Source organism: Psammomys obesus, unplaced genomic scaffold, assembly GCF_907164565.1.
Source record: "Psammomys obesus unplaced genomic scaffold, mPsaObe1.curated_primary_1811, whole genome shotgun sequence".
NCBI classification, from domain to species: Eukaryota; Metazoa; Chordata; class Mammalia; order Rodentia; family Muridae; genus Psammomys; species Psammomys obesus.
The window spans coordinates 9,168,155-9,174,763 of record NW_026596073.1 but is presented as its reverse complement, the minus strand read 5'-3'; the positions used below and the strand labels follow the sequence as shown (position 1 = coordinate 9,174,763).

The 6,609-nt window shown below is 43.7% G+C and overlaps 1 pseudogene; it reads right to left on the bottom strand.

The window, feature by feature from the left end:
- Nucleotides 1–5,139: 5,139 nt before the first annotated feature.
- Nucleotides 5,140–6,379, bottom strand: LOC129690486 (ras-related protein Rab-11B-like; annotated as a pseudogene).
- Nucleotides 6,380–6,609: the final 230 nt, after the last annotated feature.

The window sequence follows — 6,609 nt, the reverse complement described above, 5'->3', positions numbered from 1 at the left end:
CAGGGGCAGGGGCAGGGGCAGGGGCAGGGGCAGGGGCAGGGGCAGGGGCAGGGACTTTCTGAGTTTGAGGCCAGCTTTGTCTACAGAATCAGTTTCAGGACAGCCAGGGCTACCTAGAAAAGCCCTGTCTTAAAAAAACAAACAAACAAACAAACAAACAAACAACAAAAAACCAAAACTCTTATCACTGGGTCCTCCCATTGCACTGTTAGGCATTCAGTTTTCAGAAATGAATGTATGATTCTGTACAAAGCATACACATGAGTATTCACAGTGGTTTGTTATTATTATGGAGTACATGTATGTGGTATACGTGAGTGTACACCTCTCCTTTGTGCATGTGTGGAAATAAGAGGCTGATGTGGAATAAGTTCCTAGGTGTTTTTTTTTTTAACAGGGTCTTACTGTGTACCCCTGAGTGTGGACTGACCTCCAATTTACAGATTTCCAATTGCCTCCTGAGTGCTGGTCACCGTTCCCAGCCAGACTTATTATTTTTTTGTAATATTTTATTTTATTTTATGTGCATTGGTATTTTGCCTGCATGGATGTCTGTGTGAGGGTGTTGGATCCCTTGGAACTGGGGTTATAGACAGTTGTGAGCTGCCATGTGGATGCTGGGAATGGAATTTGTGTCCTCAGGAAGAGCAGCTAGTGTTCTTAACTGCCGAGCTCCTGTGGGTTTTGTGGATCTACACTGGGGCTGTGATGCTGGACAGCAAGTGACTTAACCACTGGGACATCTGCCACCACCCTCATTGAAACTTTTAAAAATATTTTCAAGCTAATGAATCAGATATTCATGGATAAGTAAATAAACTATATATGCATATACATATACATCATATACATATACAATTTATATGATGAGATAAAATGGCTTTATAGTATAAATAATTACTAGTAAAACTAAACAGATAAATTTAAAAAGCAGTATGCTGAGGCAAAGAAGCTAGACATTCCTTTCATATTTCCATGGACGTGAAATTACAGAACGTGCGGAATTAACAATGATAGAAAACAGACGATGATTTCCTGGGGCTGGAGCTGGGGAAAGTGACGGAGGGAACTTCTGCGCAGTGATAGCGTGTTCTGTCAGATAACCTCCACACAGAGGTGGATTTATTTGCCAACTTGCATTATACTTGCCCTTAGAATGAGTGCTTTTTATTGCATAAATATTCATCAACTTAAAATAAACACATTATTACAGGTTACAGGGCTCCAGAGCCGAGAGAGTTCATTAAAGGCTGGCAGTTGAGAATGTACAATGTCAGTTCTGGCAGAACGTTATGAAAAGCAGTTGGGAACATGGGGCGATCACACTGGCCTGCAAGACAGATAATCCAGCTTTGAGGAAACTCCTCTCATTATGATTTTTCTTACAGGTTGTAAGGCAGTAAAAGATGTTTCTCTGTCATGTGAAAGGTCAGAGAGTGGCTAGGAATTGGGTGAAAAGAGAACTTACGGCATATGATCAGAAAACAACTTATAAAGACAAAACAAAAATGTTTTTCTATGAAGCTGCAAGCTGCAAAGACTCCGGTAGGTGCTTGAAGAATGTTTGGAAGTAAACTCCTATGAAAGGCTATCTGAGACTCCAGAGAATGTCGGAGAAGTATTCTCCTCTTGATCAGAAAAAAAGGCCTGAAGCAGTCTCAAGGATTCGTGTTAAAACCATAGGCAGAGGCTGATGCTTGTTCTTTGATTTTTTTGCCAAAAGATGTTATATAGCTCTTAATATAATTCAGATGTATACTTTTTATTTATTTTTATTTTTTATTTTTTTAAAATTTTTTTATTAATTACACTTTATTCATTTTGTATCCCCCCATAAGCCCCTCCCTCCTCCCCTCCCGATCCCACCCTCCCTCTCCTTTCTGCATGCATGCCCCTCCCCAAGGCCACTGATAGGGGAGGTTCTCCTCTTCTTTCTGATCTTAGTTTTATACAATTATGTATTTGATATATAATATGATTTTTATTGTATAACTCCCTTATCTCCTCCCATGCCCCTCTCTCATTCCCTCCCAATCCCACTCTCCTTCCCTCTTCTCCTCCCATGCCGCTCCCCAGGTCCACTGATAGGAGAGGTCCTCCTCCCCTTCCATCTGACCCTAGCTTATCAGGTCTCATCAGGACTGGCTGCACTAGCTTCCTCTGTGGCCTGGTAAGGCTGCTCTCCACTCAGGGGGAGGTGATCAAAGAGCCAGCCACTGAGTTCATGTTAGAGAAGTCCCTGTTCCCATTGCTAGAGAACCCACTTGCAGACTGAGCTGCCATAGGCTACATCTATGCAGGGGTTCTAGGTTATCTCCATGAATGGTCCTTGATTGGAGTATCAGTCTCAGAAAAGATCCCAGTACCCAACTTTTTGGTTCTGTTGCTCTTCTTGTGGAGCTCCTGTCCTCTCCAGGTCTTTCTATCTCCCCCTTCTTTCTTAAGATTCTCTGCACTCTGCCCAAAGTTTGGCTATGAGTCTCAGCATCTGCTTTGATACCCTGCAGGGTAGAGTCTTTCAGAGGCCCTCTGTGGTAGGCTCCTGTCCTGTTCCCTGTTTTCTCCCTCTTCTGATGTCTGTCCTGTTTACCTTTCTGGGTGAGGATTGATCATCTTACCCAGGGTCCTCCTTCTTGCTTAGCTTCTTTAGGTGTACAGATTTTAGTATGTTTATCCTATATTATATGTCTAATATCCACTCATAAGTGAGTATATACCATGTGTATCTTTCTGCTTCTGGGATACCTCACTCAAGATGATCTTTTCTAGATCCCACCATTTGCCTGCAAAATTCATGATTTCCTTGTTTTTAATTGCTGAGTAGCAGTCCATTGTGTAAATTTACCACAATTTCTGTATCTATTCCTCCACTGAGGGACATCTGGGTTGTTTCCAGGTTCTGGCTATTACGAATAAAGCTGCTATGAACACGGTTGAACAAATGTCCTTGTGTAGTTGAGCATCTTTTGGATATATGCCTAGAAGTGGTATGGCTGGATCTTGAGGAAGTACTATTCCTAATTGTCTGAGAAAGCATGAGGTTGATTTCCAAAGTGGTTGTACAAGTTTACATTCCCACCAGCAATGGAGGACGGTTCCCCTTTCTCCACTTGAGTTTTTAAAACTTTTTAAAATTAGGATATTTTCCATAACAGAATTATTAATCTTTTAATGAGCCTATTTATTAATTTTTCCTCTAATACATTATGCTCTTGTTCTTTTCTTTTTTTTAAATTTCTTTTTAACTTATATATTCACTTTACATCCTGATTGTAAGCTCTCCTTCCTCTTCTCCTGGTTTCTCCCTCCTACATTTTTTCCTATCCTCCCCTCCCTTCTTATCTGCACAGGGGAGCCCCTCTGCACCAACCCCTCTGCTCATCCAGTCACATTAAGACTGAGCCCATCCTCCCCGACTGAGGCCATACAAGGCAGCTCCGTTAGCGGGAAGTGATCCAAAGCAGGCAACAGAGTCAGTGTCATAGACAGCACTTGCTTAAATTACTTGGAGACACACATGAAGATCAAACTGCTCATTGGCTATACATGGTGGGGCTCATTGATTACATATGTTTAAGGGGGCTGAGGTCCAGCCCATCCATGATCTTCGGTTGGTTCTCGTCTCTGTAAACACCCATGTGTCTAGGTTAATTGACTCTGTTGATCTTCTTGTGGCCTTCTTGGCCCCTCCCTGTCCTTCTATCCTTCCCCCAACTCTTCCACAGGGCTCTGAGCTCCTCCTGATGCTTGGCTGTGAGTCTCAGCATCTAATTCGATCAGCTGCTCGGTGGGTAGCACAGCGCTTTTCATTTTAATTAAAAATTTAGGTTAGCATGCAAACCAGTGGCTTTCTTCCTGACACCATCACACACGTGTTTGTTTCTTACTCATCTCCCTCTCCTACACCACTCCCATGCAGTCCTGCCTCTCGGGTAGTTGGTTCTTTCGTTTCCTGGTTAGTCTGCTCTTTTGCTTTCTTATTACGTTCATTGTTTGCCCTTCTCTATTGCCCACCTCCTGCAAGAATTTTTCCTTTCTAGTTTCATGTCACACACACACACACGCACACATTTTTAAGAGAAAGTATGCAGAATTAGTCTTTGTGAATTTGATTTATTTTGCTTAACAGTATGCTTTTACTATAAATTGAAAAAATTCTTTGCCTGGTCCAGGATTTGAAGGTATTTTTCTAAAATTATGTCTTTACATTTATGATCATGATTACTTTTATTGATTGTTTTCTTTGGTAGATTAATGTCAGTGTTCCTTTTCTGTTTTTATCTTGCTTATGAATATGCACTGTTCTATCATTATTTCTTGAAGAAGTTATTCTCAACTCCATTTAATTACTTTTTCACTTTTGTAAAAAAAAAATAACTAGAAAACAACGAATTGGAAATATTTGTGTGGGTCTATTTCTAGGTTTTTCTTTTTCTTTTTTCTTTTCCAGTTTGGAAGTTGGCTTATATATTTTTGTAACAGACAATAGTGCTGGGGCTACAGGGAGAATGAGCGTTCAAGAGTTGGGGTTTGGCATAATTTTTACAAAGTATATAAAGAATCCCTGTTTCTTTACAATAACAAAAACCAAAGGCTACAGGAGCGGTTTGTATATACAAAACAAGGAGATATTGCTTCCCTTGCAGACAGGTTCCTGACCAGACAGGGAAAGGAGACAGAGAAGTAGGGATGGGCAGGGGAGAGCATTGTGTGCAGAGCAGGACAGAGAGGAGCAAGGATGTCTTCTCGTAGCATAAATCTATAGGCTGGGACAGGAGTGCATGGGCCTGGGAATGCTTTAGGCCATGCTGGCTGTGGTGGTACAAGCAGGAGGCAGAACCCAGAGTGTCCAGCAGCCCAGACCCTGATGCCTGGCTCTTCCAGTATCAGCTCAGAGAGGGTTTGGGGTAGGCCAAGTGGCCAGAAAGGGGAGGTGGTGATCGATCGTTACCTGGAGTCTGTCTTGGAAAACAGGAGAAGCTAGCTCCTTTCACTTACCTTCCTCACCTCTGGCTGGGCCTTCCTACCCTGTCAAGATGCCAGCAATACCCAAGAACAGGTATACAAGCGAGGGGCTTCTAGCATCTCTCGAGCAGGCAGGACAGGAAAGGACACTTACCTGCTGCTCTTCCTGGGCCATCAGGCTGGCAGATAGAGCTCACTTGGAGGGTGAGCAGCTTGTTCTAGAGTGACAACGGAGGGCCTGGGAGGACATTGATAAGGGGCTGGCCAAGGACCGAGGACATGCCTGCATGTTGGGTGGAGGTGCAGGGAAGTTGCAGGCAGGTTATGGCAGCTCTGCAGCTTATTGGGTTTCTGTCCAATCGTGGTGGGTAGCAGACTGATATAATATCACATTGTTGCCAGGAGACTCATCATGGGCCACACAATCAGCAATTTGTTCCAGTGATACAATGTGGTAGATTTGTTTGAGGATGTTCTTGAATGCTTGCTCTTCATTGGTGGAATCCAAGGCTGAGGTCTGTTACCAGGCTTTTTAGCTACTTCATTGAGTTCTAAATCCACCACCGTTCTCCACCCCAATCCCTTCCAACCTCCCAATACTTGGTAGGTGAGAAAGAAGATTAGAGGGGGAAAGGACATAAACCTCTTAGAGACTTGGGTAAGTCTAATCTTACTCCTCAGAATATCTCCAACCAGCAACCAGCAATCCAGCAGTCCAGCAACAGCAAAAGTAGCAGCAGTGGCAGGAGCAGCCGCCGCCTCTTCTCTGTTGTCTTTCAGGGTTCTGGCACTTACAAGTCCTCAGAATTCCAAATGTAAAGTATCCTCAGCTGGCAGGAGACCCATTATAGTTAGCTGCTGTGGGCAATCTGAATCAGCTCCATATCCCACACCTGGGATTAAAACAAAAACATATTCACGTAACATAACTGGGTTTTTAAAGAAACCAAAATTCTCACGGCAGAGGTCTCAATGAAGCACAAGTTCTTTTCTGCAAAGGCAGGCGCCTCGTCAGTGAGCACAGCAGTCAGGTGCAGGTGGCTCTTGCTGCCTGCCAGCATGATGACGACAGCTTCTTGCTCTCTGCATGATCCCGCGGCTCCTCCAGCCAGCACTCCACATGTCAAGTGCTTGGCAATGTCGTGGGCCAGCAGTGCCCCTACCTCACCACGGGAGTGCATGGAGGTAATGGCATGGTAGCGCTCCCAGCCAGCATTATCCCAGATCAGAGCCTTGATGCTTTTGCCATCCACCTGCATGCTGGGAGAGGCAAACTCCACTCCAATGGTGCTCTTGCTCTTTAGATTGAACTTCTTTCGGAGAAGTGTGACAGTGGCTTGCTCTTACCCACACCTGAGTCCACAATAAGCACCACTTTGAATAGGTAATCATACTCATTGTCCCAGGGTCCCATTGTCCTGGAGCTTCCTATTTCTAGGTTTTTCTATTCTATTTAATTAATCTTTGAGTTACTCCCTTTATCAATACCATACTACTTGTTACTGTTACTGTGTAAAAACAATCTCAGACTCATACTCCAACCGGGTACCATGCATGGAGATGGCCTGGAGCCCTTGTACAGATGTGGCCCATGGCAGTTCAGTGTCCAAGTTGGTTCCATAGTAATGGGAACAGGGACTGCCT